This window comes from Camelus bactrianus, chromosome 12 (assembly GCF_048773025.1).
Source record: "Camelus bactrianus isolate YW-2024 breed Bactrian camel chromosome 12, ASM4877302v1, whole genome shotgun sequence".
Classification (NCBI taxonomy): domain Eukaryota; kingdom Metazoa; phylum Chordata; class Mammalia; order Artiodactyla; family Camelidae; genus Camelus; species Camelus bactrianus.
The window spans coordinates 58,543,699-58,556,395 of record NC_133550.1 but is presented as its reverse complement, the minus strand read 5'-3'; positions in this window follow the sequence as shown (position 1 = coordinate 58,556,395).

Below are 12,697 nucleotides of genomic sequence, written 5' to 3'. Positions count from 1 at the left end.
ACTATGGGGCTGCAGGAATCCTAGTAGTCTTCCTGGAGGAGGTGTGGTCAGAAAGGATGAATTAGACTCAGGGATCTTTTTTTTTTTTTTTTTTTGAGTTCAAAGCCTTGAGCTACCTCCAAATGCCCAACTTCTCTGTTTTGCAGAACAGCCTCAAAAAAAGAGGCAACAGTGCCCTTCTTGAGAAGTTATAAGCTCTTTTCCATTTGAGTTGACAGAGAAATATTTATCCAGGGTTGCAAAAATCCTCCAGGAGGGCATTACATGAAAAAAAAAATAGAAAAAAGAAAGAAATTTCTTGCTGTATTGGAGAAGCAGAGCTTCCCTTTTGACATTTCATAAGGCATAAATTTGATAGCAACAGAAGCCCCAGAGATTCGCCGTTAGCTAAACTGCAGGTGAAGGCATATTGTGGAGGAGCTGGGGGAGTGCCGCATCCTTGCCTTTGTTTTCCTGAGCACACTCCTGTCTGCAGCATCTCTGGTACACAACTTCCCTCCCAAGGTTAACTCTCCGGGGACTCCAGCTTCCAGTTTACCCTCTTAAAAATGCATGGTTTAATCCATGCCCCTGGCTCCCTAGCAGAACCCATCCTGACAGCGCACAACTCCAGGGTCTGAATTTAAGCAATTTGGTGGAGCTCTCTGGGGCCTTGCCGGACCCAATTCTTATTGTTTCTGGCTGCCTTTTTAAAGTCACCCCCTTGCTCTTTGGTGAGAGGGAGAGAGAGCCACTGACATCCAGACGGTGACATTTGGACCAAGGGGAGGCTTTAGACAAGAGTGCATCTATTCAGTGCTACCAGGAAATCAGGGTGGGTTTCAATGAGACATTTGCTGCAACTGCTTTAAAATTTTTTTATTTTTAAATAACAATTAAGCGGAGTTCATTATCTGCTCCTCTCCGAGATGAATTTAGGGATCTCCTTAATTAGAGAGGGCACTGGCTTGCCCTCACACTTGAACCTTAGTGTACATGATTCACCTGTTCAATTTATTGAAAATACAGATTCTCAGCCCCTGGCCACCCCCAGGAAGGTCTGATTACATATGGTGGAAACTTTGACTCTGCATTTTGTAAGTAGGTGTGATTTTGATGCAAACAGTTAGGTCAACTTTGGGAAACACTGATGAAATACAAAGAGAAAGAACTCCGGAGTAAGAAAGCAGCATCCACTCTGATTCAAATCCCCACTAAGTCATTAACTTGCTGTGTGACTTTGGGCATGTGACTTAACCTCTCTGGGCCTTGGTTTCCTCATTGGTAACTAAACCTCTGTCTCAGGGAGCCTGTCACCATTTGAATTCCTAGTCTACTGAATCTTAGGGTGGCAGAGAAAAGGGGACAGGAACCAACTGAGCCCCCGTGGTGTGCCAGGCCTGGTGACCTCACCCTCTCCAGTACTCTCTCAGCTAAGTATTTCCCCTTGCCAAGCCAAAGATGCCATGTTAATCTAAACTGGAAATTATCTTCAGGGCAGTGGCTTCCTAACCTGTATTCTAACACAAAATGTGTACAATCAGTTCAAGGCATGCGGTGGTTTTGTAAAAGGAAAGTATAGGTTATTTAATGCAATTCAGTTCATTTATTCAGCAAGCATTAATTGAGTTCCTACTGTGTCCCCAGCCCTGGGTGAGACCCGGGGGATCCCAACCCAAACGGGCACCAGGCTGCCCTCTGTGAGCTAGGCACACTGGCCTTCCTGGCTGGCCGACAGGGCGAGTTCTTTAGAAGCAGCTGGAGCAGACACGGCCCCGCTCATCCTGGGTTAGGACAGGCTGAAGAGCAGCTGTGCAGGAACATTCCCTGGGAGCCAGGCTGAGCTGAGTCAGAGCTTGGCTGCACTAAAATGCAAGCGGCTCAGGCCAGGTGAATTCAAAACACCTGCCTAAGATAAATAGCAAAATGATGATAATGTGGTATTTACACACTGGCGTCCAGACTTCTTATCAGCAGTGCAGGCTTGTAGGGAGAAGGCCAAAACAATGGAAAAGCCATTTAGACAGGACCCCCTTAGCCAGGAGCACTGAGACATGAGCCAGCAGGGTTTCTCCAAATGGGGTCCCCAGGCCACTAGCCACACAACCACCTAGGAGCTTAAAGTGCACATTCCTCCCTCAGACACCGTTGGTGGGAATGTAAAAAGGTGCAAACTGGTGCAGCCGCTGTGGAAAACAGCATCACGTTTCCTCAAAAAACTAAAAATAGAACTACCATATGACCCAGCAGTTCTAATCCTGGGGATAGAGCTGAACACAACAAAAACACTAATTCAAAAAGACACATATACCCCAGTATTCACAGCAGCACTGTTTACAATAGCCAAGACATGGAAACAACCTAGATGTCCATCAACAGATGACGGGAAAAAGAAGATGTGGTATATACACAATGGAATACTACTCAGCCATAAAAAAGAACAAAATTTTGCCATCTGTAGCAACATGGATGGACTTGGAGGGCATTACGCTAAGTGAAATAAGTCAGAAAGAGAGAGACAAATACTGTATGGTATCACTTTCATGTGGAATCTAAAAAACACAGCAAACTCGTAAACAAAGCAAAAAAGGAGACTCACAGATATAGAGAACAATCTAGTGATTATCAGTGGGGAGAGGGAGGCGGGGAGGAGCAACATACTGGTAGGGGAAATAAAGGGCTTATTATGGGATTATATGAAATCATGTGTGTGAAACTTCTGAAAATTGTAAAGCACTAAAGAATTTAAAGAATCTTTCATTCAATAAAAAAGTGGGGGGAAATTTAAAATTAAAATGAAATAGAGCTGAAACAAAATAATAAAATAAAATGCAGATTCCTGACACATTCTCATCCTCAACAAAATCGGCCAATCAGAGCCCAGGAGGTGGGTGCTGGTGAGTTGCGTATATAGCAAGCTCCTCCCCCAACCTGCTACAGCTAGTCTGAGAATTACTGGAATCTTGCTATCTCTAATCTGCATGGCTCTTGTCGTAGATGTGTCTTCCTCCTTTTTGTTATTAGTGGCAATTAAAATAATAATTGATAGTTTCCTGAGTACTTTCTATCTGCCAGGGAGTGGTCCAGGCACTTCACATATAACTCATTTTTATCCCTACAAAAACTCTATTTTGGTCTATTGTTATCCCTCATTTTACAGATGGGGAAACTGAGGCACAGAAAGGTTGGTGACTTGTGGGGAGGCAGCCAAGATTCAAACTCAGATCTGTAGATCACACATGAAAAAATTCTGACTCTTTGTAAAATCAAAATAAAATAAAAGCAAGATATTGGTGGCAGTTATTTTTGGGTGGTGGCAATACAAAGGATTTTAATTTTTGCCTGTAAGCCCTTCTAATTTCTCTACAATAAATATTTTGAGTGTGAAAACAGACCTGGGTTCATATTTGTTATTCTGCCCTTATTTGCCATACGAATTCAGGTCAATGTCTTAATCGCATTGAGGTTCAGGATTTACATTTGTAAAATGGGTACAGTAATTATTATTGTCAGATGAAATTAAGATATTTTTTATTAAACAGATAGCTCAATGCAGTTATGGAACTGGTGCCAAACCATATTAGGCTCCTTTCCTTCCTTCTTTTTCTCTACTATTCTCTGCCCCCTAAAAAGGCATCATTGTTTCACCTGTCACTAGTGATGAGCTGGAGTCCTCCTGCCCTAAGGGTGGTCCTGGACCAACAGCACCGGTATCCCTGGGGAGCTTGTTAGACTCTTGGGCCCCCACTCAAGACCTACTGAATCAAAACATGCATTTTAAGATCCACAGGTGATTCTCGCAGAAGCACAGGCTAGATTATCTTCCAAATGAAATGGAGTTACGCAGGGAATCAAAGAAATGATCTCTCGGGGAGCAAGAATGAAACATTAGAACTTCTATTTGTATTTATTTTTAATCTCCTTTCTTAATGTCTGATACTTGCGTGTGTTTCACAACTCGTTTAGCTGATTAGTACCAAGTACACACACATACACGATTTATAAGTAAACATGGTCCTGAGTGAAAAGGGCACTCATGTAACATCATCCCGTTGGCCCGGCAAGTCTCCCTATACCAACCTCCAGGGGTTCTGTTTTTTGAGGGGGGGGGGAATGCCCCTTTCCCACTCCTGCTGTTTATTTTACTTTGGGTAAAGGATTCTCCATTTTGGTAATATTTCCAACCCAGGTCCTTCCTGGGAAGGGAAGGGTGATTTAATCACTTGGTAAATTGATAACCCAGCCCTGTTCTCCATCATCTTGGGGAGAAGGCATTTCACTCTTCCTTGCCACCATGTTCATTTTAAAGGGGCTACCCTGTCCCTGGGGGGGGGGGTGCCCTGTTGTCACTCCCAGGCATAGCCCATCAAGTCTCTTGCCTGCCTTGTCTCCATTGAACGCTTGCCTGGCAAAACCCCAGTCCTGGGTCACCCCAGCCCTCAGCCTGCTCAGCGCCTTCCCCGCGAAGTGCTATGTGGCCTGCAAAAACACACACCCAAGCTGACAGCACTCGCCCTAAATTCACATCCACAGAACTCAGAAGGATGCTTAGTCCTGCCTGATCCTCCTACCCTGTTTTCCTCTGTCAGTTACTCTCCCTCTGTCCTTTCCCTCATTCCTCAAACCTCCAAACTCTCCTTCACCTCCCCATCCTCAGCTCAGGATCTCTCTCCCATGCTTTGCCTTTTGAGTAGACGCCTGTCTTTTGCCAGGGCTGGTCTCACCTGGATTTTGTTTTTAGGTATTTCAGCCCTCTGGAATAAATCAGATCATCTCAGATTTTCTGCTCTTTCCAGCACACACAGCACTACTGGCTCCCTATCCATGCTGAATCCAAATGAGACAGGAAGGAAGGGCGCAGGGCATGGCCATTCAAGGAATAACACAGCAATTAGCATCAAGGTGGCAGAGATTCAACTCCTAGTAGACCTTGAGGTCCGAAATTGTGGGAGATTTGACTCCCAGTAGACCTTGAGCTTCATTTTATGCTCATTGTAATATTTTAGCATGTTAAATGGCACTCCTTTAGGCGCCAGGACCATTCTGAGGCTAACCACAAAAGGTCACAAAGTAGGCGGTGGCCCAATTCCTGGGCATCCAAGCCCCTTCCCCAAAATAGTTGGAATGATCCTCCCACTTGTTAACATATGAAGCTCATAAAAACTAGCAACATTGCACCTCGTGGCTGCTCTCCCTTCTGAGTGAGACGGCCCGCACTCTGTCTGTGGAGTGTGTATCTACTTCTACTTTAAGCTGAGCACCCAACCCCCATACCTCGTGGCCTTTCTTTCGCCTTCTGAGACAGCCTGCATTCTGTCTATGGAGTATGTATCTCCCTGATAAATCTAGTTTTACTCAACTGTGACTCGCTCTTGAATTCTGTCCTGCACGAAGCCAAGGACTCACACTTGGTGGGGCACGTCCCAGAGACTCAACTGAGACCTGGGACACAGCCATCCTCTTGCCCCATATTTTTTTTCCTGTATCACAAACAGCACAGTTTTAGAACCTGCCGTTTTCCCAGGCACCTTATTAATCCTCAAGGCATTTGTAATGCTTTAAAAAAAATTCTGCCAGCGGCATGTGACATGTGTGACAGGCCAGCACAATGCCAGGGCACTGTCCATAGTGGGAAACCCGGGAAGCAGGCTAAGTTCCTAGTCCAGCATCAGAGGGTGAGTCAAGTCAGAGTTGGAGATTTTTTATCCCCTTACTAAAGCTTCTTTGGCTAATCTAACCTGGTAGGAGGGTCTAACTGTATTCTAATTATAAGGGAATCAAAAAATACAAAATGCAAAATTTCTCCCTGGTGCCCTCAAAATGAGTTTGAATAACGCAGTCTGGTAGACAGAGATAGGCTAATTTCAAGACCCAGAATCCAGGATGAGAGTGAGGGGTATAGAGAGGTGTCAGCATTTTTATCCAACAAGACCTTTTAAAAAGACCCCGATCTGGGCTGGTTGCACAAGGCTTTTAGATCTTCTGGGGCTTCTAAAGGGCCAGGCAGGCTGAGGACAGGCTTTGCAGAATCCCCTACTAGAAATATATATTTCTAGGCCCTCACCTAGACCTGGAGAATCAGACTCTCCAGGGTGGGATCAGAACATCTTTATTTTTAACGTACTCCTCACATGCTCCAGATGTACAGTTAGTTTTAGGTATCCTTGAGTCCTTGTCATTATGAATCTATTTATAGCTTAAAATGGCAAAGCTGGCAGGGGCTTAGTGATTATTTAGACCAACTCTTCATTTTATAGATAAGAAAACTAAATCTTAGAGACGTGTTCCCTGTCCAAGTTCTGGGACCCAGGGTGAGATAACTGTGGCCCATTTAACTTCGAGTTACAGTCCCAGACCTAATTTCAGTATCACATTGGTACCACTGAAATATTCTTGGAAATTAGTATTTTTAATGGCTAAAAAGCAAAGCCAAGTTTCTCATCTAGATTCTTCTATCCAACAAAGTAGGTAATTTAAGTAATAAGAATAGGCCTCCTCATACCCCATCAGACTCCAGAAAGTGATTTCCATCATGAATGGGGTTGGGGGAGTGCGGAATGCATCCTCTGAACCCTTTTTATATTTCTGCATGGGTCTTCAAGTACTGAGCAGAGCTAGTCCTGAAATCAGGTCTCCAGCTCCAGATGCAGCTCCCAGGAATGGTTTGCGCCCCACCTCTCATTGTCCCACTCAGTCAGATGGATGCCTGGGGCTGACTTGAGTCTTTCAAATCCTGAACAATCAGGTAACCTCCTTAGTCAGACCCTAAAAGCCACTCACCTGCAACAAACAAAGTGCAAATGCATTTGGCATGTGCTCTCTCCCTCCAGCAGGTTTGCAAAAAGAGGCTGGACACACAAGGACAAATTTAAAAAGAAAAACAAAAAGCTCACATCCACCCCCTTACCCTGCCGGGGCACAGAGGCAGCAGACAGAACAAACAGGCCATTTAGTCGGGGTGCGAATGGGGAGAGCCCTGCAGAAGTTCCTACCAAACTCTCTCCCTCTGGGGACTTGCCCTGCAGTCTCTGCTTGAGCTGTAGAGCCCACACCTGCTTATCCTGCTGCCAGCAAGCTGGCTGCTTTCCTGGCTATCTGCCTCCTTAAACTGACCAGAGCCTGCTGGGAGCCTCGAGCCCAGCTCAGTGCCCAGCACCTGGTGGGCACTTACAAAAATATTTGGTGTATTTTTGAACTGGACTTACCCTCGCTGCTGTCCATATGGTTCTTGGGCCGCTTCTGTCAGGTAGTTGGATAAGTCGGGGCACCAGGCTGATAGATGGAGGAGAAGGAAGACGGTCCAGAAGACGGCGGTATAACCGCCTTCAGCACAGAGAGGCTTTGCTTCCTCTAAATGAGTGCCAGCAAGAAACCCGTGAGACCCCGCCAGCCACAACTGCGCCATAGTGAGGAGAACCTAACCGGAAGTGACCCAGTGATCATTGTCATATAATTAGCACTGCGGTTTAGCGCCCCCCCCCTTGGGTTTTTCTATGTGCATTATGGGTAAGGACATGCGCAAAGGGGACAAACATGACTAAGCATTCCAGGGGCAAGAGCCGTCAATCATTCGAAAGACCACCTTTAAGCGAGGGTACAAGAGAAGGGGCAAAGGCAGACCGCCGCTTTTCCGCCCTTGGAACAGGCTGCCTCCCATTCTTGAAGGTGTACTTTGGTTGCTGGTAGGTGTACCTGGTGTCCAGGTTCTTGTCCCGTCCCAGAAGGAATTCAGAGACGACATGCAGAGGTTGAAGTAGAGTGGGGATTTATTAAGGGACAGATAGTACACTCTCAAGGCGACAGCGGACAGGCTCACTGCGCTGAGTTTCTTTGGTGAGTTGGTTATGTAGGGTTTTAAAATGAATGGGTGAAATATTCATTGGGGAGGGGAGGGTTTGGGGTCCCTGATTTTCATCCCAACTCCTCCTTCCCAAGGGAGGAGGGGTTTTTGTCCTTATTTAGTCTTGACAGGAAGTGTCATGGTGTCGGTGCATCATGGGTACTTCTAATCTGCAAGGCTAATTTTATTGAAATGAGGGCATAATGAGCAAGAGGTTACTTTTGGACACTGGAGATTCCTGCCTTTTCCCATCTTTCTTTGTAGGCCTCCAGGCCTCTCATCACCCCCAAAATGGGTGACCGCTTATCAGCCCAGAGGTTTCTGCTTTTCCTTCTCTGCCCAGGGACCCCTAGTGCTTACATGATGTGTGGTTTCCTGTATTTCGCCTGTGCCCCTCCTTTCTGCCCAATTCCTTGCCCTTTGAACTGTGTCCCCCTTTCTCCACTCATATCTAGCTATCTGCCTGCTCTAACATTTTCAGTTTGCTGAATAAATCCTTTAAAATCTTTTCCTATGCAATGCACCATCACCCTTCTGGGTTCTTATCTTTCGCGTAAGACAAGGACTGAGGTCTTTTCTCTTCCCCTTTTTGAGTAACAGATTTTTCCAGCCAATAAAGTAGGTAATTTTTGTAAGAATAGGCATCCTCACAACCCATCAGACTCCAGAAAGTGATTTCTATCATGAATGGGGGCAGGGGGGTGCAAAATGCATCCTGTGAAGCTTTTTTACTTTTCTGCACTGGTCTTCAAGTACTGAGCAGAGCTGGTCCTGAAATCAGGTCTCCAGCTCCAGATGCAGCTCCCAGGAATGGTTTGCGCCCCACCTCTCATTGTCCCACTCAGTCAGATGGATGCCTGGGGCTGACTTGAGTCTTTCAAATCCTGAACAATCAGGTAACCTCCTTAGTCAGACCCTAAAAGCCACTCACCTGCAACAAACAAAGTGCAAATGCATTTGGCATGTGCTCTCTCCCTCCAGCAGGTTTGCAAACAGAGGTTGGACACACAAGGACAAATTTAAAAAGAAAGAAAGAAAAAAAAAAAGCACATGCCCCCACCTGCGGCACAGAGGCAGCAGAGAGGAGAATAAACAGACCATTTAGTGGGGGTGGGAATGGGGAGGGCCCTGCAGAAGTTCCTACCAAACTCTCTCCCTCTGGGGACTTGCCCTGCAGTCTCTGCTTGAGCTGTAGAGCCCACACCTGCTTATCCTGCTGCCAGCAAGCTGGCTGCTTTCCTGGCTATCTGCCTCCTTAAACTGACCAGAGCCTGCTGGGAGCCTCGAGCCCAGCTCAGTGCCCAGCACCTGGTGGGCACTTACAAAAATATTTGGTGTATTTTTGAACTGGGCTTACTCTCACTGCTGTCCATATGGTTCTTGGGCTCCTTCCAACCGAATAGCTGGGGCCAATGTGAATTCAATTGGATTTTTACCCAACAAGCATTGAGTGCCTGCTATCTGCTGAAGCTGGGTTAGGATCAGTGAAATATATGCCCTCCTCACCAAGAGGCTGTAGTCAGGGGAAAATGGACACATTCACGTCATCCTTACATAAGGCAGCCTGTGATGAACGCAACTCAAAGGAGTGCAAAGAGGCAGGCAGCCCCGCGGGAGCATTCCTGCTTGACTGTCTCCTTTTTGATAGATATTTTGAACACATTTATTGAGGTATCACTGACATAAAAATTGTATATATTTAAGGTGAGCAACTTGATGTTTTCACATACATATACATTGTGAAATAATTGGCACATGCTAATTTACACATCTATCACCTCTACACAGTTACCGTTGGTGCGTGTGTGTATGTTGAGAAGATTTAATTTAAGCTCTATCCTCTTGGCAAATTTGAAGCATACAATACAACATTGTTAACTAGAGTCACCATACTCCACATAGATCTCCAGAATTTACTCATCTTGCGTAACTGAAACTTTGAGCCCTGCTCCCAGCCCCCAGCCCCCAGAAACCACAATTCTGCTCTTTGCTTCTATGAGTCTGACTATGCGTGATTCCACATATAAGTCATGCAGTGTTTCTCTTTCGCTGTCTTGCTTAGTTCGCCTATCATAATACCCTCGAGGTCCATCCATGTGGTTGCAAATGGCAGGATTTCTGATTTCCTTCCCTGTTAAGGCTAAATATTATTCCATTGTGTGTATGTGAGTGTGTGTATGTATGTATTTCACATCTTCTTTGTCCATTAACCTGGCCAAGGACACTTGGATTGTTTTCGCGTCTTGGTTACGGTGAGCAGAACTTGGGTTTGAACTCAGGTCTGTCCGAGTCCATGTTCTTGCTCTTAGTTGCTGTCTCTCCACCTTCCCAGATTAAAGGGCTGGGTCCAGCCTGCAGAGAGGACAGTCTAGGGAGGAGACGGACGTGAAGCCATTACTCTTTTTGATTCCCCGTTACCCTTTGCACCTACCTGCCAGGCAGTTTGCTTTTACATTTAGGTAGCGTTTTAGAAAATTGAAACAAGAGCAAAGATTAACTACATGGCCCTACATCCTGCTCTCATCCCCAAACCCTGTAACTGGTAGAATATATTTGAAAAAGACTACATCTATAGCAGGGAGGGGAATCAGGAAAGGACAGGTGGATCACAGGATTATGGGAGACTGAAGGCAAATGGGATCTGACCACTAATGGAGGAAAACACAACCTAAAACACCTGCAGGGGCCTCTTCCAGGTTCTGGGGATGCTCCAAGGTTAGAGACAGTGCACATCTTGCACTGCAGGAAAGGGCTCTGAAGCAAACATCAGGGTGATTGGTTGGGGAGCCCACATTTTAAGCATCCAGGCACTTAGCCCTTTCTATGTCTTATATCCTCTTATACCAAGTGGTGAGTAGTGGAGGTGCCTGTCCCACCCTCCCATCCAGGCTGGAGTTATGAGTGTGGGTGTTTTGGCTAAAGAACTGAGATAGTGGCCAAAGATGTTTGGTAACACCAAGAAAGAATGGGGAGACCCCATCTATTAAAGAAAAAAATTGCCGAGAGGTGATTCTTGGGTCATGTCCTATTGTTTCCCCACAACTATCAGAGATGCATGGTAATAAAAAGAGAAGCCACAGACAGGAAGCTAGGGAATCTCAAAAATAAAGAGGCATCTGACCTAAAATCACTGAACCTCTGAGAAAGAGCAACACCTTGAAAGATGTATATACCACCAGCCTTAGAGTGGAAGGAGATCCTGTCATGTGCTACAACACGGATGAAACTTGAGGACGTTGTGATAAGTAAAATAAGCCAGGCTCACAAGGACAAATACTGCATAATTCCACTCATAGGAGTTATCGAAAGTAGTCACTCAGAGAAGCAGAAAGCGGAAAGGTGGTTGCCAGGAGCAGGGGGAAGGAGAGCTGCTTCGATGTGCATAGAGTGTCAGTTATGCAAGATGACAAAGCTCTGTAGGTCCGCTGGACAGTCATGTGCATATCATTAATGGTACTGCACTCTATACCTATAACTGTGTTGAGGGTAAGTTTCATGTTAGTGTGTGGTTATTTTTTACCACAATAGAAAGAAAGAAACAGAAAGGGGAAGAGAGAGAGAAGGACGGAAGGAAAGAAGAGGAAAAGAGAGGATTGATTCTTCTCTAGAGCCTTTAGAGGGAGAATGGCCCTGCCAACACCTTGATTTCAGCTACCTGACCTCCAGAACTGTGAGCAAACACATCTCTGTTGTCTTAAGCACCCAGTTTACAGCCATTTATTATGGCAGCCCTAGGAACCAACATAAGATGGAAACACCAAGCTCAACACATAGAAGAACTAATGCCTGAGGAAATACAAGAGGGGGAAAAAAAGATTTTAAAAGAAAGAAAGAGTATTTTCACAGGGACGAGGGAAGATATCCATGAAATAAGAAAAGGCTCTTAAGCGGTAAGACCCAATAGCCACCATGGATAACATTCTAAAGCTCAAAACAGATCTGATAGTCTGAAGAGCAGGATGGACATCCACAGGGAGTGAAGCCTAGGGATTCTCCCAGAATGCTGTGCAAAAGAAGAAAAAGATAGAAAAGAAAGTAGATTAAGATATGGAAGATAACTTGAAGAGACCAGACATCTTCAAACAGGAAGTCTAGAAGAGTGAGCAGAGGAAATGCAGGGGAAAACATTTAAAAATGAACAAGAAGACATTTCCCAGAGTTAACGAAAGACACAAGATTTCAGACACCATGGGCACAAGAATGATGAGCCTGGAGTGGAGAAGATGGTATTTTGATGTAACAAATGTCAGTCCTTAGCAAGTGAGGTGCTCACAGGTAACTGGGTGCCCCACCCTCACCCCTACCATTTATATTAGGCTTATCCCTATATGGAAGAAGTCTCCTTTCTCTCTCATCTTCAATGCAACTTCTTCGTTACCTGAAATGCAATCAGTTCAGAATTCATCCTTGATTCTGGGCCAGTATTTGTGGTGTATGGAATTGGAAGTGCCCATTTCAGAAGAGGCCTGTGGTGTAATTAGAGTTTATTAGTCTCAGTAGTGTGTGTTCATCAGAAGTTCATCCCGTTTGACACAGTCTTGGCCCGGGATAAGCAAAGGCTTTCATCCCTGCCAAATTAGAGGGGAAATCAAGATAAGGAATCATCTCTGAGATCCTTTATTGCATATAAAATATGCAAAATGCTGAAAAAAAATAGTGTAACAGTCTGTTTGGGTAATACTGGAATGTATTTATTGGAGATGTTGACGTGAAAATGAGAAAATTATTGTTCATAAAGCAAAGTGGACTGGGGATTATAAGAACCTCTGACCACATAACAAAAATAAGGAGCTCCATACACCAATCAAGGTTTTAAATTAAAAGAGTATTAACCTGGGATGTGAGGTATCAATTTTGTAAACATGGTTCGGGGCTGGT